Source organism: Oryctolagus cuniculus, chromosome 1, assembly GCF_051225735.1.
Source record: "Oryctolagus cuniculus isolate XC-2025 breed Fujian yellow rabbit chromosome 1, ASM5122573v1, whole genome shotgun sequence".
Classification (NCBI taxonomy): domain Eukaryota; kingdom Metazoa; phylum Chordata; class Mammalia; order Lagomorpha; family Leporidae; genus Oryctolagus; species Oryctolagus cuniculus.
The window spans coordinates 172,423,678-172,448,093 of NC_142867.1; the positions used below are offsets into that span (position 1 = coordinate 172,423,678).

General features: G+C 35.4%; 1 protein-coding gene and 1 pseudogene across 2 annotated transcripts in view; both read right to left on the minus strand.

The window, feature by feature from the left end:
- The window catches only part of PTPRD (protein tyrosine phosphatase receptor type D), a 1,783,257-nt gene that overhangs the window by 1,239,699 nt on the left and 519,142 nt on the right, over positions 1-24,416 (minus strand). The gene's annotated exons all lie outside the window — the stretch shown is intronic.
- LOC127493655 (eukaryotic translation initiation factor 3 subunit M pseudogene) overlaps positions 16,197-24,416 on the minus strand; it is a 122,783-nt pseudogene continuing 114,563 nt past the window's right edge.

Consider the following 24,416-nt stretch of genomic DNA (forward strand, 5'->3'; position numbering starts at 1 on the left):
ATGTGTTTCAAAAAGCTCATGGAAAACAGTATTCAAAGGTAGGTTCATTCTGATGTAATTTTTGAAAAACCCATGCATAATTTTTTCATAATAAGCATTTTCCAGAAACTTTCTGAAAAGCCCTCTTATGTTTCCACTTCTACCACATATTATCACATACTACCACAGGCAAAACTACTCTCTACAGAAGGAAATTAGAACAGAGATGACTTTGAGATTTGGAAAGGAACTGAAGGAAATTTTCTTTCATGATTAAATATACATAAGTTAAAATCTATCAGATATGGTAAAATTCATCGGAGTGCATTCTGAAGATACTGAGACTTCATTGATTACATTTATTTTGCCTCAATTAAAATAGCAGGAGTGGGACCAACATGGTAGCCAAGTATGAAGCTGTGGTGATGACATTCCTGCAGATACACCAACGTGAACAAAGATTCAAATACCAAGCAATCTACACTAGCACTACAGAAAAAAGGCCAGTTCCTGCGGATGCAGACTTTAGACTTGACCCCAGATCAGCCAAAGGTCTGTGTCCTGGTAAAACAGAATTGTTTTGTATATATCACCACCAACTTTTCACATGCCTGGGGTGCACACCCAAAATTACTCAGGGTATGGTGACTGTGAGAAACAAGTGTGATCCACCTAGCGCCTACCTGAGTAGCTGAGGAACTGCCTCCACCATCCCTCGTTCAACCTTGGGCAAATAACACACCCTGAGACCAGTGCCTAAAGACAGATTCCCTGGACCTGCTTCAGTGCTCAGTGAAGTTGTGTGGTCCTGTTTGAGCAGTCTTATACTCCAGCCAGCATCACTAGTGGCTGATGGGTATAGCATTGAACAGTGAGGCCCCCTCAGCCCAACTGAACAATGCTCAATGCTCAATACTGCAGAACAGATGGCTCAGAATTTCTAGGAGAGTCACCAATAACACGAGGTTACTAAAATTAGTAGTTCAGTGCACAAATGATGATGTACTCCAGCGGTCATCAGTAACTTCCACGGAACTATGAGCTTAATAAGGTACAAAAAAAAAAAAAAAAAAAACCCAACCTTTTGAAATTCCCAAATACTTAAGATTTCAAAATAGAAGCTTTAAGAAAACTCAGTGAAATTCAAGAGAACACAGAGAAACAATCAAAATCTGAACAAGTTTGAGAGATGGTGGTAATAAAACAAAATCAAGCATAACTCCTTCAATGGAAAATGCAGTATATGAAATTTAATATATTATAAAAAATCAATAAAAGAATAAACAGAAGAAAGAAATTAGCGAGAATAAAAACAGGCAATTTAAACACAGAATTTAAGGACTGAAAAGAAGGAAAAGAATTAGGAAGGGATAATGAAAGTTTATGAGCAATATGGGTTAGCATGAAAAGAGTAATTATTGGAGTTATTGGGATTCAAGAAGGACTTGAGAATGCCAAAGGGGTAGAGGAGACATTCGAGGAGATAATAACAGAAAACTTTTCAAACCTAGGAAGAAAAATACAGCTGTAAAGTACAGGAAGGTGAGAGGTCATTAATCAGATCCAACCCAATCAAGTCTACTTCAAGATACATTATAATCAAGATCCTATGTTTTAAGACAAAGAGAATTTGAAATGTTGCACGAGAAAAGAAGCAAATAACACACAAAGGGTTTCCAATTTGACTGCAGACTTCTAAACTAAACCTTACAGGCAACATAAAGTGGAATGAGATCTTAACAGTACGAAAATATTGCCAACCAAGAAGAGTGTATGCGGCAAAGGTTTCCTTCAGGTATTCAGGAGAGACAAAGAAATTCCTAGGCAAGGAAAAGCTGATAGAAATTATCACAAAATCTGTCTTCCAAGAAATGTTAAAGGTAGTTTTTCAAGCTGAAAAATATACTAACAAATAAGAATATCAGAAGGTAGAAAAGTCACTGGGAAGAGTAACTATACCAACAAATTCAGAATGCTTTAATATTATAATCATGGTAATACATACATAACTTTGTTATGAAGACTAAAACAATTACTACACTAAAATGTTAATGAAAGATGATGTAGAGATATAAAATGTAACATCAAAAATTTAAAATCTAAGAACAAATTGAACATCAATATTGAGTGCTTTATTAGAACGTGTCTCTTTATCTTTTGTCTCTTATTTTTATAACTAATATTAAGTTATCATTTCAAGAGAGCTTGCTATAGCCAAAATAGGATTTTTCTAAGCCTCAAGGTAATCACGAAGAAAAACCTAAACATAGACTTAAATCATAAGCAAGGAATCAAAGTACAACACTATAGAACATCACTTAGGAACAAATGAAGATTGCAGTTTAAGGAGGAACAAAGAAACTTACCACAATAAAAAAAACACACAAAAAAAATCAAAATTGCAGTAGTAAGATCTGACATATCAATAAATATCTTAAATGCCAATGGATTACATTCTCCAATTAGGAGACAGAGTGACAAAGTGGATTAAGAAAGAGCTCCCAGCTAAACTCATTCTACCTCTAAGGACATACATAAACTGAAAACAAAAGTATAGAATAAAATATTCCATGAAAGCAGAGCCCCATAAAAGCAGGGATACCCATACTTCCATTAGATAAATTAGATTTTTATATAAAAAATAAATAGAGACCAGGGAAGGTCATTATATAGCAAAAAGATTCAAGCAAGCAAGAAGAAATAACACTTGTAAATATAAATCTATGCAAATATTGACAAACATGGAGATACCGACTCCAATACAATATTAGTAGCAGATTTTAACACTCAACTTTCAGTTGCAAAGGGAAATTGCATATCATATCAGCAGGTTCTAATAGACATCTACAGAATTTTCCACCCAGCAGCTGCAGGATGCACATTCTCAACAGCACATGAAACACTTTCCAGGCTAGATCATCGGGTATGCCACAAAATGAGTTTCAACAAAAATAGAAATTATAATGAATATCTCTTCAGACTGCAATTGGACAAAACTAGAAGTCATGAGGAAGAAAACTGCTATAAGCCATACAAATACATAAAAATTAGACAACTTACTCCTAAGCAACCAATGACTCAAAACGGAAATCAAAGAGAAAATTAAAAAAAAAATCTTGAAAAAAAGTGAAAATCAAACACAACATACTAAAACCTATAGGATACAGTGAAAGCAGTATTAAGAGGGATGTTTATAGCAATCAGTGCCTGCATCAAAACAATAATATAAAGCTCTCAAACGTATCATTATACTCAATGAACTAAAAAGCAAGAACAAATCAAATACAGAATTGGTAGAAGGAAACAAACAATATAATGAAAAGTACAAATAAGTGACATAGAAACTTAAAAATTATAAAAAAAATCTGAAACTGAGAGCTTGTTCTTTGAAATTATATATGGATTGATAAATCCTAGTGATACTTGCCAAGAAAAAAAAAGACAGGATTTCCAAATACATAAAATTAGAGATGTAAATTGAGATACTACCAGGGATGCCACAGAAATACAAAGAACCGTTAGAGATTCCTATGAACTATGTGGCAACACATTTGATGATCTAGAAGAAATAGAGAAATTCTTAGACACATACATATTTCCCAGATTGAATCATGAAGAAACAGAATACCTAAATCTACCAATAATAGGTGTCAAGATTGAATATAACCAAATACTTGAAACCATTTAAACTACATCAAATATTTAAAGAATTAACACCAAGACTTCTGAAATAATTTAAAAAATGGTTATTGATGTAGAACATTTCCCCCAGATATTTTCTAAACAGTATTCTTATTTTAGTGACATATGAGTATTTCCATATTATTAGGTTTGATGTATACAGGTCTTGCTTCTGATACCTATACAATGTAAGTTCTCTGTTATATGTCTATTAGATGTGTTGAAGTATACAACACAATTTAGAAGTGATATGTGGATTATGCTGTGACAACAAAATAATGCAGAATTTTCAGTGGTTTAAAGAAAAGGATTTGGGGCTGGCATCATGGTGTAGCAGGTAAAGCTGCTATCTGTAACACCTGCATCCCATATGGGCACCAGTTCACATCCTTGCTGCTCCACTTCCAATACAACTCCTTGCTAATGCTCATGGGAAAGCAGCAGCAGATGGCCCAAGTATTCAGGCCCCTATATCAGGTAGGAGATCTGGAAAAAGTTCCTGGCTCCTGGTTTTAGCTGGGCCTAGACTGGGTCATGTCAGCCATGCTGGGAGTGAACATGTGGTTGGAAGTTCTCTCTCTCTTTCATCCACAAATGGAAGCAGAAAGGGTTGTGCTCAAAGATGCTTAATACCCTAAACTTATGAAAGAAAGCTACACCTATCTATGATTCTGTCCTAATTAGTAGGAGGACCAGATATAGATGTAGTGATCTCCCTACATGATCCATAATAACACACATGACATTTCTGCTCACAGCTTGTGGATTCTAGTTAGCTGCTATTATACTTTGAACATGATTTGGCTCCAAAACTCATATAGTACTTTAAACACCAGGATCATTTGTTGGTTGTGCTGGGAGAGTGGAAACATGATCCAATCATGGTGTTTAGGAAGTGAACTAAGTGTGGGTGCATCCTTAAAAAGAAGCTCTCATTAGAGGGTTGGTAACATAAATGTGAGTCAGTCCTCACCACCCTTTGCTTCCTCCCCTGCCTTGTGATCCAAACTTCACATGCACACTGCCACTGCAGTCCTTAACAAGGTGAGCAAAACCACAGGATCTGTACACGCGTGGACCCTGACCCTCCAAAATCATGAGCCAAAAGAAATATCTTCCTTCATAAGTAGCTACTTCTCAGTTATTTCTTTTTTTCATTTTTTTTTGACAGGCAGAATTAGAGAGAGAGACAGAGAGAAAGGTCTTCCTTTGCTGTTGGTTCACCCTCCAATGGCCGCTGCAGCTGGCGCACCACGCTGATCGAAGCCAAGCCAGGAGCCAGGTGCTTCCTCCTGGTCTCCCATGCGGGTACAGGGCCCAAGCACTTGGGCCATCCTCCACTGCCCTCCTGGGCCACAGTAGAGAGCTGGACTGGAAGAGGAGCAACTGGGACAGAATCTGGCGCCCCGACCAGGACTAGAATCCGGGGTGCTGGCACTACAGGCAGAGGATTAGCCAAGTGAGCCGTAGCGCTGGCCTCAGGTATTTCTTAAGATTCATTGTTTTTTCTCCTCTACATTAAAAAAAATTATTACGATAAAGAGACCAGATTTCATTTATTTATAGGAACAATTCTAAGAAGATTCCTCTCTCCCCCTTCTATCCCTCAATCCCCCCTTTCCTTTCTTTTAATTTTTGCAAAAAAAAAAAAAAAACAACAACAACAAAAAAAAACGTTTATTTATTTGAAAGACAGAGTTACAGAGAAGGAGAGTCAGAGGAGGAGAGGGAGAGAGGGAGAGAGGGAAAGAGGTATTGAGGGAGGAGAGAGAGAGAGACAGATAGACAGATCTTTACTCTGTTGGTTCACTCCCAAAATGACTGCAATGGCCAGGGCTGAGACAAGTCAAAGCTTCTTCTGAGTCTCCCACGTGGGTATAGGGGCCCAAGTATTTTGGCCATCCTCTACTGCTGTTCCCAGGCCATTGGCAGGGAGCTGGTTTGGAAGCAGAGTGGCTGGGACTTGAACTGGCACCCATACAGAATTCCAGCATCACAAGCAGCAGCTGTACCTACTGTGCCACAATGCCAGCCTCCCAAAAACATAATTTCAATCCACTCTCTAATCACAAGATTAATGCATCACTAATCATAATATATTTGATATGCAGAGTTTCAGAGGGTGAGAGCGCTAGAGGAGGAGCTCATGCCAGCCTCCACTGGTTTATTTCCCAAATGGCTGCAAAAGGTGATGCAAGACCAGGCCAAAACCAGGAACCAGGTACTCCATCAGGGTCTCCCATGTGAATGACAGAGACCCAAATGCTGGGGCCATCTTCTGCTGCTCTCCCAGGCACAATGGTATGGAACTGCATCAGAAGTGGAGTAGCTGGGACTTGAACCAGGGAGATGGGATGCCAGCATTGCAGGTAATAGCTTAACATGCTGTGCCACAATGCTGTCCACTCAGGTATTTCCTATAGTGAAAAAAAACTACTATACCCACATAGCTCTAACATAACCAGAAGGCACATGAGAAATGTACAGGGAGATGATTCTTTCTGTTGAGTGCTGCTACCTCTGTCACAATTACCACAGTTGGTTCAACTTTTGATAAAATTACTGCCTAAGAATCAATAGGGGTGATGGCAATAGCAAACCTATGGATTTTATAGCAGAATTATAGAAAAGTTAGAAATTAGAGTGTGTTGTAAAAATTTCTCTAAAACTTAGGAAGCCATTTCAAATGGATTTTTTTTTTTTGCCAAATTTAAAGCAATCTATATTTTATTATTGAACTATGTTTTTTTTAACTTTTATTTAATAAATATAAATTTCCAAAATACAACTTTTGAATTATAGTGGCTTTTCTCCCCCTTAACCTCTCTCCCACCCACAATCATCCCATCTCCTGCTCCCTCTCCCATTCCATTCACATCAAGATTCATTTTCTTTTTTTTTTTAACTTTTCTTTATTGAATATAAATTTCCAAAGTACAGTTTATGGATTACAATGGCTACCCCCCATAACTTCCCTCCCACCCCCAACCCTCCCATCTCCTGCTCCCTCTCCCATTCCATTCACATCAAGATTCATTTTCAATTATCTTTATATACAGAAGATCAATTTAGTATATATTAAGTAAAGATTTCAACAGTTTGCACCCACACAGAAACACAAAGTGAAAAATACTGTTTGAGTACTAGTTATACCGTTAATTCAAATTGTGCAACACATTAAGGACAGAGATCCTACATGGGGAGTAAGTGCACAGTGACTCCTGTTGTTGATTTAACAATTGACCCTCTTGTTTATGGCATCAGTAATCACCTGAGCCTCTTGTCATGGGTTGCCAAGGCTATGGAAGCCTCTTGAGTTCACCAACTTCAATCATATTTAGACACGGTCAGAGTTAAAGTGGAAGTAATCTCCTCCCTTCAGAGAAAGGTACCTCCTTATTTGATGGCCCATTCTTTCTGCTGGAATCTCACTCACAGAGATCTTTTATTTAGGTCATATATATATATATATATATATATATATATATATATATATATTTTTGCCAGAGTGTCTTGGCTTTCCATGCCTGAAATACTCTCATGGGCTTTTTAGCCAGATACAAATGCCTTAAGGGCTGATTCTGAGGCCAGAGTGCCCAACCAGGTTTTAAAATACTTTTACTCTATATGTCACTGAAATCTGTCAATGAAATTTGAAAATAAATATTTCATAGTCCTCTTGTACTTCACAGATAATTCATTTGGCTTATGACTGCCTAAAGGGCCCAGAATCATATGACCTTTTTTTTACCAAGTCCAAATCCATCCCAAGTCTATCCCCAACAAACATCTATTGTGTCTTTGCGGCAGTTGTTTTATATAATGCAGAACGTATCTCTGAGACTCTATGTATCTTTTTTCTCTCAGTATTGGAGGTTCTCCAGCAATATCTCCTACATTTTCCTCCCCATTCTCATCTTCTACCTGAACCACATTACTGTCCCATCCCACCACAGAATTTTTAAAATCACCTCAATAGATACTAAAGAAAGTTTAATTTCAATATTCATTCATGATTTTTAAAAAAACAGCTATAGAAAGAACTTATCTCAACACAATAAAGACTATGTATGAAAAGAACACAGCTTTCCAAGATCTGGTTCAAGGTAAGGGTGCCCACTCATATCACTTCTTTTCAATATAATGCAGGAAATTGAGGCCAGAACAAGTAGATAAGAAACTATATCCACTGATGCCATAGACAAGAGTGTCAATTGTTAAGTCAACAACAGGAGTCATTGTGTACTTATTCCCCATGTAGGATCTCTGTCCTTAATGTGTTGCACAATTTGAATTAACGGTATAACTAGTACTCAAACAGTATTTTTCACTTTGTGTTTCTGTGTGGGTGCAAACTGTTGAAATCTTTACTTAATATATACTAAATTGATCTTCTGTATATAAAGATAATTGAAAATGAATCTTGATGTGAATGGAATGGGAGAGGGAGCGGAAGATGGGAGGGGTGTGAGTGGGAGGGAAGTTATGGGGGGAGGGAAGCCACTGTAATACAAAAGCTGTACTTTGGAAATTTATATTTATTAAATAAAAGTTAAAATAAAAAATTAAAAAGAAACTATATCCAATTTGAACATGATTTTGCAGATAACATGATATAAATGTAAGAAATCCTAAAGATTCAATAAGCATTTCAATCTAAAGAATTTCAGTACTTGTTGGTTAAAAATCAACATGTAAAAATCGTTCCCATACCAAATGATAACAATCCTATTTACAATAGCAACAAAATATTTAACATTTATTGTAGCAGAGACATAATAAAAGAAATATTTCTGAAAGTTTCAGTGTTCTTGTAAATTTTTCTTTTTAATTTAAGAGGCAGAGGGAGAGGAGAAGGGAGGGAGGAAGAAAAGAAATACACAGAGAAAATCCATCCCTAATCACTGGTTCACTCTCCAAATGCATACAATAGCCAAGGCAGTGGCTTGAAACCAGGAGCTTGGGGACTAAGTCCAAATCTCCCATATGAGTAGCAGGAACTCAACTACTTGAGCCACCACTGTTGCCTCCCAACATCTGAATTAGCAGAAAGCTGGAGTTAGTGATCAAATATGTGTGCACTCATGGAACAAATGCATCCTAGCCAGTGTCTTAATCATAATGCCAAAAGCCTGCCCCAATACTCTTTTTTTTTTTTTTTAACAGACTAGCAGATGGACTACTTGGACTAGTTGGCAGTCTAAGACACTCTCCCCTCATTTTGAAGTCTCTTTTTCCCTAACCATGATCACGCTTACATCATGGTTTGATAGCTTTTGTAGATATTTTTGACCTCTTCTCTATTTCCTTTCATGTAGGTATATCCCCAAATAAACTCTTGGCATATTTTATCCTGTCTTAGTCTCTTCTTGGCAGACCTGTGCTAGATAAGGGTTTCACTCAGAGTTGGAGTAACCAACTCTTGTAAGATCACACAATTAATCAATAGCAGGTATATTTTGTAAAGCTTAATCTATCTATAAAACCTTTCATATGATCATATGATGTTTCATTCATGTTAGCTTACTTTGGCATCAAAATTCTTTTTCTAAAGTAACTCAGATTTATTGCTTGAGATGGAGCCTGAACACTTTGAGTTGAGTGATCAAAAAAGTTCAACATGACTGAATTATGAACCATGAAATACATTTGAGACCAGATTAAATATCTGAAAAATTTACAGAAATTTGTTGTTGTCACTTTTCTCATCAAGTTAATTTTTATCTTACAATGCACTTGTAACATTGATTAACCTTTTAAATCCCCTTAGGGTCCCCAAGCAATAATCTATTTTTAGGACAAACTTAGCTACCTTGCTTTTCTAATATAGGCCTTAGGAACACAATGGAAAAAAGTGATAATCACCAACAAACACTGAACTCTTAAATCTGAAATATTTCTTCCACTCTATATAGATAGGGAAGATAACATGTGACTGGATGATCTTGTAATTTAAGGATACAGGTATGGTTTTCCAGAGTTAAGACATATGAACTTAAATAGTTAAAATTAGAGGCTTTACTTCATAGGAAATATTCTATAAATGAATTCAAATCAGGGTAAAATATATTCTTGCTACATTTTCAAAGCTTTGTTAAATAGATTTCAAATAATCTATTGTATTTCACCTACTTGGTTTAAATAAAATCACATGGTCCCCTAGATAACAATCTTACCATTTGTAATAAACTGTCTATGCAAAATGTTTGAATATTTTCATATCAATAATGAAGACAAAAGAGAAGGTTATCCTTCTAATTTGTAGAATAAATACCAGGACCCTTAACTTAAAGAGAGAACTTCAGGGAAGATGAGCTTCTAATGTAGTAAAAAGCACTTTCTAAGAATCAGAATATCCCACTTTTTGGGACTTAGCTTCAGCAAAATGAGTATTGCCATAGTGGCCTTCCAGATATATAATGTTATATTATATATATATATATATATTATATATATATATAAAATTTGGCCTTCTTACATGGAAGAAATGGGAACATTTTTACTTAGATAATGTCTATAACACAAATGGTCTTGAGATGATTATACAGGTTGTCTTCAGATATCCTCTCTCAGCATATTCCTTTAGAAGATTTATCTTTCAAAGGCTCAATTTGATAAAGCTTTGACCAACATGAATAGAAGTTGAAACAAATCCATATATTTCGGAGGAAAGACACATTAAGAAGTTAACTAAGTCATGGAAATTACAAGACTCTGGTCTCATCTACCTGTAGTGTCTGGAAGTGTATCTTAGTAGAGTTCTCAGAGAAGATCAGGAAGTGGATGGGTTAAAACCAATGCCAGTTAGCACACACTGGCAGCTGAAAAATAGTGACTATATATATTAATATCATAGAAAATTAATTAACCCTGTAAAGTTGCCTCACTATTTGTAGGGTATTTGTTCTACAACCCGTAGTGGACACCAAAATCTGCAGATAATCAAGTCTCTCTTAGAGAGTGGTGTGTTATTTGCACAGAGTGTACAGTATTTTAGAGAGTGGTGTGTTATTTGCACATAGTGTACAGTATTTGTATAGCCTCCTGAATACTTTAAATCATCTCTAAATTACTCACAATACCAAACACAATGTAAAGATGCCATGGTTTGGATACTAATTAAGATTGCCCCCAAAGGTCCATATGTTACAGGACTGTCCCTCAGAAAGGCTGGGAATCCATTAAACACGGAGGTCCAGTGGAATATCCTCATGTTACTGGGGTCATGCTCTTGGGATGCACATGCGGCCTCTTGGGCTCTCACAAGAGGATTGACCTAAAAGGCTGAGCTTAGGCCTACTCTCTCTCCTGGCTCCCAATATAATCTTTCCTTTGTGTTTGCTCTGCCATTGCCATCTACTACCCTCACCAAACGCCCAACAAACAGGATGGCGGATCTTGGCTTTGAACCTCGATACCTGAAGTAAATAAACTCACCCTATTCATAAGGTTGATCGTTTCAGTTATTTCCTTGTAGCAGCAAAAGCTCACAAAGAAAATTGGTACAAAGAAGCAGGTCATTTTTATAAGTATACTTAAAGATGCTGAAGTGCCTTTGGAATTGGTTTACAGGAATAGGCTGGAAAAATTTGTAGGAGCAGGTTAAAGTTTAGAATGCCTTAAAAAGGGTGTTATGCCAGATTCTCGTGAGATCTTAAAAGCTCAGAATACTGATAGAAAGGTGGACAGTGAAGGCCATGCTAATCAGATTCCAGATAGAAATGAGGGCTCTATTGAGAACTGACCTAAAGGCCATTCTTGTTACACTCTGCCAAACAACATGACTGTATCGTTCTCTTGAGCTGAGACTTTGTGGATGGCCAAACTTAGTTTATTCAGTGGAGGGTATTTCAAAAGAACAAAGCATTTGGGCTATAGAATGGGTATCATCAGCTGCTTTTAGTAAGTTTTACAGTGAAAACCAGGAGCAAAAAGAAGCATAGTAAGAAAATTTGAAAAATTCACAGCCTAGTCAGGGAAAGAACATGCAAAAACTATGTTAGGGACAGGAGAATGTAAAGGAGAAATTGCTTTCTAAAGTGATTAGTGCAGGTAAAATAAAGCCATGTGCTAATTGGCAAGACAATGGAAAAAGGGCTTGAGAAAGTCTCATAAATCTTGAAGCTGCTCCTCCCATCAGATACTCCTAAAGGCCTGAAAGTGCAGAATCCTTTCATGAACCTCAGAGTATTTTATTTGGGTTTGCCCAAGACCATCTTGGGATTATTTTCCTAGAGTTAAGTCAACAAACCACTCAGATGCTGTAGCCCTAGTTCAAGCAGGCCCAGGTACAACTTGTGCTGGCATCAGACTTTGTCCACATGACACTGATTTTGCAGGCTACAGAATGCAAAGGTTATGGGCTCACGGTGGCTTCCCATTGGAATTTCAGTGGAAAGCTTAGAAAGCAAGGCAGAGTGGAGTGACATGGTTGTAGTTCCTGTAAAAAGCCTCTAATGGGGTGATGTATAGTGAAGTGGTGTGAGGGAAAACCAATGCTGAGAACCCAGGAAGTCAGTGCAATCTGCTACATGCCACCCCAGTCTTAGCAACAATGCATGATTCTCCACGAAACTCCAGACAGCAGCCATGTGGGCTGTGACCAGCTAAACGTTGGGGACAGGGCTGCCCTTGCCACAGTGTGCTCCAAATACCAGAAATGCAGTTGTCGTCTTAATACTTTCCCTGTGGGGTTTCTTTCTATTGCCCCGTTCATCTTTGTGTACATTTCCATATGGCCCCTTTTGGAATAGGAACGGATACCCTGTGCCTGTCCGACTACCATTTCTTGGAAATAAGTAACGTGTTTTTCATGTTACAGTTAAAGCAGTTTGCCTGAAGTCTTAGAAAAGATGTTGGGTTGGAATATTGAGCAATTTCAGAACATTAAGACTTTAGGACTCTTCGTGGTAGAATGAGTCCATTTTGCATCGTAAGATGGACATCAGCTTTGCGAGCCAGAGGCATAATGATATGGTTTAAAAATTTGGGTGTCTCCAAAAAAGTTGACTTGTTAAGGGGCTTGTCATTAGGGTGATGCCACTGGGAAGTAATGGTATTATTAGGGGTGGGACCTAGTGGGAGCTCTTATCACTAAGAGGATATATTTGGTAGATAGTGCATCTGTTATCTTTTAAGTTATTGACTGAGGATTGTTTTAAAAACCTCCACTTGGATATGCACCCCTCTCTATGCTTCTTTGCTCTGCATGTGCTCTGCCATGGTCATCTATTGCCCTCACCAAATGCCCAAGAAATCAGTTCAGCCATTCTTGCACTTGAACCTCTAAAGCTGCAAGCTAAATAAATGTTTTCCCTTCAAATAATTAGATGTCTCAGGTATTTAACTGTATTAATTAAAAGCTGACTTATATAGATAGTTGCTATGGTATAACGTGTTTAGTGAATAACCAAAGAAAATTCTGTACATATTCAGTGCAGATGTACTTTTTCCCCCTGAATATGTTGGATCAGAAACTCAATGAATTCCTAGATACAGAGTTGTAGATATGCAGAGCCAATCATAATTCTATTTCTAGAAGCTAACAAAGAATCCATGCAAAGATTATGCAAAAATATATGTGTTTTCATTCCAAACCTAACAGTCCACAAATATTTAAACACTGTATACACTGTCTACCAGCAAAGAAATGCCTGATGTAACTACAGTCCAGTCAGATGATTTCATTTGAAGAAATTCTAGTGAAGGAGGCTGGCACCACAGCGTAGTTGGTAAAGCTGCTGCCTATAGTACCAGCATCCCACATGGTTGCTGGTTCGAGTCCTGGCTGCTCCACTTCCAGTCCAGCTCTCTGATGTGTTCTGGGAGAGAAGTGGAAGATGGCCCAAGTCCTTGGGCCCCTGCATCCATGGAATGGCACAGCTCCGGCCATTGCAGCCAAGTGGGCAGTAAACCAGAGGATGGAAGACCTGTCTCTCTCTCTGCCTCTGCCTCTCTGTGGTTCTTTCAAATAAATAAATAAAATCTTATAAAAAAAAAAGAAATCCTAGTGATGTTTTGAAAGAATTGTCACAATATGAAAATGATCATACTATGAAATAATAAAAGCAGGATATTAAGCCTATAAATTCAATTTTGTACAAAAAAGAACAAAGGTGTACAAAGTATAAAATTTCTTCAAAAAGTTCATGGAAATGCATATTCCAAAAAAGTATGGATTTCAAAATTTGTTGTACCAAAATAAACCTATTTTAATTTCATTTTTTCTAAAACTTACAAAATATTCATATATTTTCATCTATTTGAAAGTCAGACCTACGTGTGTAAGAGAGTGAGTATGAGAGAAAGTGAAAGAGAAATTGATCTTCCAGCCATGGTTCACTCTCCAAATGCCACAACTAGGAGCCAGCAAATCCATTGGAGTCATCCAGGTGTGTGGCAGATGGCCAAGCACTTGATCTACCATCTGTTGTCTTTCTGGATGTATTATTAGGAATCTGGATCATAAGTGGAGTAGCTGAGTCTTAAACTGGCACTCTGGAACAGAATGTGGCCTTTACAACTAACAGCTTAACCCATTGTACCACAACGCCAGCTTCACAAAATTGTGAAGTCTCCACATGTACTCATTTATCTCCGTACATACACAAGCACACATACATGTAAATCCTGGCATTGCATTTGCTATTTATATAAGAGTGCTACCTGGATGATTGGACACATAGTACTTATTATCTTCTTTTATTTAGACTGTATTTGATAAAAATGTAAGGTTTGTAATAAGATGAAAACAATGGATTTTAGAACAATGAATAGACATGCCCAGCTGAAAATGTTCTGGAATATAAATCAAGATAAGGTACATTTTAAAGAATTAGATTTTCTCCACTACGGAAAGTAGATTAGAAAGTGAAGCTAAGGTGTTGATTAAGGGAAAAAAAAAATGAATCCTTTATATTCCTCAGGATTTCATTGCAATCAGTCTTGTAATTCTACAGAGAAGTGAAATTGTGAAATAAAACATCTATCATTAATAAAGACAATTGGATTATTTCTGCTATAATAGTGACTGATGTATTGTCATAGCATAAATAACCTTCAGAGTACACAATACTAAATGGTCCAGATGTGGATAAAAACTGTTTATAAAAAATGATTTTAGATATAGACTCGTTGTTCATGTTGCTATGGTAACTATAATCCCAATTGTGCCTTCATAAACCAAAGTCTATTTGATTTTTGTCATTCTTGTCTAGGGGAGTTCTATATTCTGAGAAAATTTAAAACTTGTTCGGGGAGTGTAAAATAAACTCGGAGGACTAGACTTTTGATTATTTCCATCTATAATCTAAACTTTCTGTACCATTACACATATAAAGCCTCAATATTAAATACTATTATATTTTTATTTATGTGACATTTAATTAATTGCAAGAAAGCTCAGAAGCTTACACTTTAGTATTTTATTGGAATGTGTACTTGGTCTCCTGTTCTTGTTCTTTGACACATGCATGAACATGCACACATATGTACATCACACATAAAAATATATTTCCACACTTAAAGATGACTTGTGTTTGTGAATTTTTAAATGTGTAGTGTTCATATTTTCCTTTATAAGCAGTGCTACAAATAGTTCTTAGGACTGATGACCAACAGTCAACCATGAATTAAAAAGTCATTTATTTATTAAAAATAAAACAAAGAAAGAAAAAGCCAGGAGGTGACACAGTTTTTCTCCATGTACCATTTCTTTAACTTCCCACTCCAACAAATGACTTTTAGTAAGGAGAAATTACATGGCTTTTTTTTTTTCCATAATGAAAATGAATGAAGTTGAATTCATGTATATTTTTGAAGAGTAATTAATACCTAAGATATTATAATGGATTTTTCCTCCATAAATTTCTTGTATACGCCACTTGCCAAATTTGAGAATATTTAATCATGTGATTCCTCTACTTAAACTTTTGATGAGTTGCCATTACTTTCCAGATATGACCAAAAATTTATAAATTGACTCTTGATTCTACTTCTCTTCCCACAATACTTTCAACCTATTTTGAATTCCAAAATATACTTTCACATTTAAATTTTCAAGTCATTATACTTTTTTTTAAAGATTTTATTTATTTATTTGAGAGGTAGAGTTTCAGACATTGAGGGGTAGAGACAGAGAAAGGTCTTTTGTCTGCTGGTTCACTCCCCAAATTGCCGCAACGGCTGGAGCTGAGCTGATCTGAAGCTAGGAGCCAGGAGCCAGGAGCCAGGAGCCAGGAGCATCTTCCGTGTCTCCCACGTAGGTGGAGGGGCCCAAGGACTTAGGCCATCCTCTACTGCTCTCCTAGGCCATAGCAGAAAGCTGGATCAGAAGAGGAGCAGCCGGGACTAGAACCAGCGTTCATATGGGAGCCACGGCGCCAACCCTGAAGTCATTATACTTGTAAATCCTTCTACTTGGAACAACTTTCATCCTTCATGTTTCCCTGGTTTTGGCTCTCATGTATTCTTCAGTTATCATTGTGAAGTCATCCATGAATTATGTATCATTGTTAAGGCATCATTGGCTGGCTCTATTTTTTTTTTAAGTTTATAACGTTTTACTATGATTTAGGTTTTCTCCCCCAACAGAACAAAATTATATGCATAAAAAAAACAGGTATCAGAAAGACTCAAAAGGCTGTTTTTCACTTTGTTCAAGTTTTGTTTCCATGCATTAAGTGTATCATACAGTTGTTGCCACTGCTGTTTTCTGAATGTTCAATGTGTGCTATGACTGGCAACTACTTTTCTCTGAGTTTGATCAATTTTGCAGATCATTTTAGTTCTTACCACATCAATAACAAATGCTTCAACATCATCAGCTCCAATCTGGAGTTCTTGCTGCATTGTATCAAAAGAAATTTCCTTATTTTCTACTGCCATTCCCATAAAAGTAAGTACTCTCATTTTTGCCATATTCTGTTCTTGTAATAGCCCAAGTAAATCAATGAAGTCTTTATTATTCTGGTAGAACTTGACATAGGATGCCAATTTAGCACTCACAAAAATGGTTGAAAGATTACGAATAAGTTTGCCTTCCAATAACTTGACTGCTTTCAAAGTAAGAAGATGGTCAGAAAGAAATGCATTTGGGTCTTTCAGTGCTGGTACAATACACCTGTGGGCGTCAACTCGAGCCTGGGAAACATTATCCTCTGTGTCACTTCCAAGTAATTCCACCATGACTTTTGAAGCAGCATCACTTTTCTTACAGTCCACGAGTGCCTCATAAAGAAGCCTTAAAAGGGTGCGTTTCTTCTCAGTGGTGAGATTCCAGTCAGAAATCCATTTTCTAACTTGATCCAGCTCGGTTGGAACGTAATGGATGGCCCCACAAGACGCTGCCACTTTAATGAGGCTGCACCACACCGTCTATCTTTCGGGAGTATTCTTATCCATTCCATGGAAAAGGTTGCTTAGCAGCTGCAGACTCAGAGATGGGCGTCGCTCAAGTACCTGAATATCACCCTTGCATTTATCATATTTGTACTTATCATTTATCACATGTTGTTACAGCTATCAAATGTGATTTATTGACCACAGTTTATTAAACTACTTTAAATAAATCACCTGTTTAAAAACACATATGCTGGTGTTTTACTCAACTGTTTTCAAAATTATTTGCCTATTAGGTCTCAGATATCTTCTTTAACTTGATTGTCTCTTCTCCATTTTATGGGGAACTACATTTCCTGGTTTCCCATGTCAATCAGACTTCCTGATAGGCAGGAAACGGGAATGAAAGAGGAGTGAGAAATCAGAAAATTTCTCCACCTTTTCTGCAGCTGATAACTTGGGGTCTTAGGCCATTGCTGCTTCTTTTCTGTGTATGTCTTTCACCAGAAAAATTTTTGTTTCAATGGGCCTACCTCTTGCTGTTAACTTTTCCATATTGGTCCCATATAGGTGGAGTAGATTTCTTGTTTTCACTAAAATAGTTGGGTCATCAACCCTTGTTTGGCCCTCAGCTCTCTCATTTTATACCAACATAGTTTTGCTTGAAATTCCTGTAATAATGTGGTTTTTCTAAGTGAATTTTGAAAAATACAAGATGGCCTTCATGAAAGTAGAATAGGTCTTATTCTTTCAGTCTTCATGTATGAGCATAATTATAAGCATATGTTAATCAATGATTAAATGTGTGTTGAATTAAACTAAACTCTGCCTTAGGAAGTATAGGTCTCTCAATAAGAAAAAATATTTCAATTAACAGAGATATTTGAAATAATACTGACTGCTAAAAAATGAAGTACTTTGACAGATTCTAACTATTCAGGCTCAGAAATAATGTCCTACCTTTTATAAATGGTTGAATTCTTTATTTCACTACTATCCACTAATACAAAATTACTTTTTCCCTAGGAAAAAATATTTGCAACCACTTTTCCCCATTGTCTTTTCCCACCCATTTGACATACCCTATGGCATTGTACCCTCAGATGCAACCATATGTCCTTGATTTATCACTTCATTAAGCAATAAAATAAAATCCTGGGTAAACTTTTTTTTTTCTATTTGAAAACAACCTTAAATATTCCCAATTTTTTGCTCAATTTTTATAATTGACAAAAATGTCCCAGAGCAAGAGAAGAAAGTTTCATCACTGCTTGGTTTTAATTTTCTCCATTTTATTTTTTAATTAAAGATGGAGGCTGAAAGCTTCAGGACCCCTGGGGAACACTACAGATAGAAATATTTCTGCTAAAATTAATAAAGTCAAACAAAATATCCAACCCAAACAAGGCTTCTGTATAATAGACTCTATGAACAAAAGCCATAGCAAATGCTTTTCCAAAAGAAATGTGTGTGCTTTGAAGATAGCTTTTTGTTTGGCTTCTTCTAAGGTTTGGCTTGGTGTCATTCAATTAAATGCACTCCATTGTACATCCTGAAAAATATTTCTCACTATGTAATACACAGGGATGTTTTCCAAATACCCTCATCCTCTATGGTATAGAATGAATTAGCTAATGACTAAATAGTCCTTGATAAATTTGTACCAGCCATACAAAGCTTTGGTATGAAAGAGAAACTGATACCAGTGATCTAAAACAGCTGTTGTCTGAAAGAACACCCCTAATACTAAGTCAATGAATCTAGACCAAATTTTCAGCTGCCAAGTGGAAGATTGTTACACATTTAATAAATATTTAGGATGATGCAAATACATCTTACTGAAAAAAATTAAAATGAAAAGTCAACTGAAAAAACTCACTGATTATCAAGTGGAAGGTAATGTTTATGAAAAGTTCCAATTTCCAAAGTTATATAAATGCATAAAACATATCAATATAATTATTTATCATGTATTTTATTCAGTATCATTTAAATTCTCATAAAAATAAAAAATTATATTCTTATATATTAAAATGTTCCCAAATATTTGTTTTAGATATACATTAATACTTTAAAATTTTCCGTACTATATAATTTGGATAATTACTTCAATACAAGAGATCCACTCTATTATTTCAGACATTTCTATGATGTAGGTGAAATATCTGGTGACCTTTGACAAAAAGCCAATGTTAAACAATTTCTACAACTTTGTTTTCCCCCAGTGACCATCAATCAAATTTGTCCTTGAGTACATAAAACTGTCATTTCCTTTCCCTTGTTTATCCTTCTCTATCAGATACATGACACATAATTTAGAATATAGATCATAATGTGACTTACAGGAAATTCTCATTTAGAACAGACCACGACAAATTTTGGAAGCACCTCTTATTGTAGTTCTTTTGGGGCCAGAGTTGTGCCTTTCCTCTCATTGTATCTCACTTTAAGTTTAACAAGAAAAACTGCTAAGGACTTTCTGAACTCATGATCTCTCTTATTCAAATAGACCCAACAGTGTCTAGGAAAGACATAATTACATGATTAGCTATTGAAAACACAAAAGCCATCACTTTAATTAGTATGCAAGCTTTCTTCTGACAGAATAAATGCAGAAATCAAAGATGATTGAGCAGGTGATTATTTCTATTTTTCTGGGTACATAGATGAGAGGGTAAAAGGTTATTTTTAAAAGGCTTCTAGCAAAAAAAAAAAATCTTTTTAAAAAGATAAACTGTTTCCCAGAAACAGTAAAGGGTTATCCTAACATAAAGTAATATTTTTTTAATCAAGACACATATGTATTAGTAAAATCTCACTATTTCTTTTAGCTTACAGAGAATATATAAAGCTCTTCAGTGATAAAGAAACAATTCTGATTTCTTATCAAAATAGCTAATGAACCACTTTTTGTAAATGTATAAAATCCTAATAAAAGTCATGGCATCTTGTATTCATAGGAGATTCTTTCTTAAAATTTTATGTAACAGGGAATGAATTAGCTTTAATTGTTCTTCCATCTCTGAGGACTAGACGTAACTCTACATAAGGCTACAGAGATAATTGAAGTGACTTGCTTCAATAGTACCCAACTGCTCATGTTAAACCTAAAGCACAGGTTTCTTGGCTACTCATACTGTGCAGCTTTCTTTACAGTGTGAGACCATTCTGTTGTCTTCCAAGGTGAAGAAAAAGAAACAAATAATAATAACCACTAGTAATTATTACTAATGAAAAGTTTGTGTTTTCATGCATTCTTCAATGGTAACAAAAATTCAGGAAATCAATTTCTTTCCTTTTGGAAATAAAATTTTCCTTTTGGGGTAAGTTGTGTTGCTGTCCAACGCATCTACTGCTGACTTTTAATTAGTGATCTCATAAATCCTAACAGAGGGACTGACCTCTCAACCCACTAAAATGTAAAGATAGGATATGTTTGACTAATTTCATTTTAAACAGTATTAGTAAATACTCCTAATCTTTCAAGATATAGAACTCTACATAAAAATCTGATAAGGGCTTCAAACTACTATAAAACAAAAAGATGGCATTTACAGATAAAAATATGTAAGTGCTAAAGTATCTTACAAAGTGTGACAAATTAAATGCTCACAGTACATGTTAAGACCTTCACCTTTTTCTTCCATGTGTTGCCAAATTGATTATTTTCTATGTGTTGTGATTTATATCACTATTTTAAAACTACCTGAAAGAAAAAGGGGGAATTTTGGTCAAAATGTTTCCTGAGAAGATGACCCATGAATGTCAAAGCAGGCATTTGGTACATATAATGTAATCTTATGTGTTAACTTTTTCCTTTTTCTTAAACATGTAAAAATTAATTACATTGCATTTAATCTTGAAGTGATACTTTGGTAAAGATATATAAAAATATAAACTAAACATAAAACATAAAAAACCATAAATTAAAATAAACCAAAGAATCTACCTCATTTCTGGAAGTCCAAGTTTTTCTGAATGATGTTACTACATCTCCCTCCCCAAATTTTTTATGAAGTACAAAGATGTAAACTGAATCAAACAAACATGTTAAGTTATCATTAAGTTAAACATAACAAAAAAGACTTCAGTGACAGCAAAGTGGTGAAATACACTCATTCTTGTTCTTTGTAGAAGTTAAAGGCCACTTGCTATATTCCATAGCTATTTACTGCCACAAATAAAAGAGAAGCATATATAACTGATGATGGTAAAATAAAGTAGAACCAATGTTGTGTGGATATTCTGATGAGATAGAAACTAATTTCATGCCAGTAAGATACTACAACCATCTATGTAGTCTAGCTAAACTGCCTTCCAGGGAGCCATATTTCTATCAACTACAATTGTGCAACAGTCAAGTCAAGGCAAGAAGTGTTTCTCAGGGTGTGTGTATGTGCGTTGTTGCCACCCAAAACCCACCTGACTTACTTTTCGTAGATGATAGTGGTACATTTTAAAATTTTTCTTCTCTGGAATAAAGATCACATCCAGGCCAGGGGTGCTATAGAAGCTTCATGAACACATCAACATTATTGAGTTCAGCAGTCTTAATTAGCTTAAAGAATGTATTAAATTTTGTGATGGAATACAAGAGCACCTTGAAACAAAGGGGTTCTAGATACAACAGTCTGGCAGTTGTCACTTTGAAGCTGGTATCTCAAATACCAAATAGGAAAACTGAGATGCAAACAATATACATGTTTGTAATTGCACACACCACAATTAAACTGCTCTTCAAGAAGTAGACAACGAGGGCTAAAATTCACCACAGGAGAAAAATACCTGACACTTGAGTTCTTGGCAATAAGTGTCCATGTAAAAATTGCTGAAACACATTAACTTCTGTATATCCTATTTTTAGAAGATGTTGCCACATCAAATTTTTAAAGAGACTTGAATTATAATTAGCTACTTCAGGTTCTATTTTTCAACTGACATTCCAAATTTCAAAATTAATGTCCTCCTCAGTATTGTTTAAGTCTCTCTTTCTGAGGATTGTTCATCCTGATTCATAGAAGACATATACTCTGAGGATTCAGTAGGATTTCCATCACCTTCAATAATGAACTCGCATCTAAACCAACACTCAAGTGCCTAGTTTGTTCCATTTGTGGCAGCTCAGTATATTGCTCTGCCTCATATCTAAGCAGATACTGACTTGTAAAGTATCTCATCAGGGTTTAATATGGGATCATGTTATCTGCAAAGCCTTCAACAATACAAGTGACCATAACCAGTTCTTTTCTTTTTTTTCTCTAAGAATCTCTGCTTCAACATTGCATTCATGTATTGGGTAATTCTGATCAAGGTCACGGTCTGATCTTTCTCTTTCAGTCAGTCAGAGCTACTAAAATCCTTCCATCTTTACAGTCTCAATCTGTTTGGCAGGTTGTTGTTACTGTGTTTAGTGAAGAGGCTGCTGTGGAAGTGTTTCCTAAACACCTCATTCTTAACTACATCTGCAGATCTGAAGAGTGGACCCCTCCTCACATTCTACCATAACTCTTTGCTTTCCTACTGTTTCTGTATAAGGTCATGTCTTACTTTGTATTATTTCAGAATCCATGGGGTTAATATTTATAAGAGTTTTAAAGGGATTGACTACATAACTAAGTTCAATTTTAGTTTTTACGGGGCACAATGTCCTATGCAGAGAATAATTTCTAGGCCCAGTCCATTTCACCTGCACTAACAAATAAGCATATTTCTAATAATTGATCTGTGTTAAAATGCATCCTGAGGAATAAAGAACAGAGTAAATGCACAAAATTTTCTATGTATAAGAATAGTAGAGATGAAAAAATGTCTTTCTCTTGCTGTGTATGTAAAAGGAATTAAATAATTTATACTCAATAATTAAAATTAGAAGATATAGAAAACAAAGAATGTAATTATAAATCCTAAAATACATAATTAAATATATTTAACTGTACTAACAATTATCACAGAGACACACACACACAGTTATCAAAGACTGCTAGAAACATGGAGAAGTTTATATTCTCAAGCAGTAAGGTAAGGGTGATTGTTCCTCTTTTTGTATGTTCTTTGTTTTGCTATAATGTTCTTTGTACAGTAATTAAGAATGAAAGAATCACAACAAACAGAATTATATGTAGAAATTAAAAATTTACCCCAGCCAAGAGTCATTAAAATATTTACCATATTGGACTTCAGTTTTAGAAGACCAAGTTCTAAATAAATAAGTCGATTCTACAATTGGAATTAATTTTACCTCTATATAAGCAATCAACTATTGCAGGATACTTAAACTTTGCAATTGGCCTTCATAGCTGGGATAACTTTGATGATGTTCTACTCATCTTTTAAAAATAAAATTGATTTTCCCTTCCATTCTCCTTGTAACACTGCATCTTATCATTTCATTTGCACCAAAGGAAAAAAGAGCATCCAATATAAACAAAAGAAAGGTTAGTTGCATAGTTCACCTAAATAAATGAATATTCAACCTATTTTTCTTTAACCCCTAAATGAACATACTACAATTGGATCAGTTATACAGTTTAAGCTGATCCTCTTATGAGAAAATTATCCCCAATTCTTAAAAGACAACTATTAAAAGGGTTTCTCCCTTATGCAACTTAAACATTCAATGGAGAACTCTTTATACATAAAAGATACTTAAATTCTCTAATGGAAGCCAACCTCACAGAGGTATATCACTTATAAACTCATAAATGTTCCAAGGCACACAAAAGTATGTCAAAAATTTGTGGAAAAATTAAAAGTTTAATTAGGTGAAAAAAATTCATCATACATTTCCCATCAATTTTTAAGACTCCTTATATATTCTTTTAGACCTGAGGGTATTAATTTACTCCAGTCACTATCACCTACACAAACAAATAAACATAGTTATATATTCAAACATAATAAAAAAAACAAGTTATCAAGTCATTCCATTTATCAAAGTGATGGCCAAAAAGTGAATCTGTGTACGAATGATATAATAAATGTTCTAACTTGAAAATTATTGTTATAAAATTAAATACTAAATGATTAGCCAAAACCTAAAAGTAGCTAACTATATTTTTTATAAAAAGTTAGTGCAATTGTTAGAAATATTAAGACTATGCACATTTCAAAAATACTACCTTATGCTAAAACATACAAAATATAAATATTCAGGCATCCATTCCTTCTCTTAATTTATCAGGCATTGTGCTAGAGGTAAAGGGAAAAAAGAATTTTAAGCAGAGTCTTTATTAGCACCTACTTGTCAATGAATCGATGGGAAATAAGAGCCAATAAAACAACACAGTACCATGATTTGTTTTATACAAGGAAGGAGAAAGCTTTGGAAATACTGATGCCTAATTTTAAAATTTAATGAATGGATCTCCTCTGTTTCCACGAAGACAAGATAATGTAAGGTAATTCGGGGGAGACCAAAT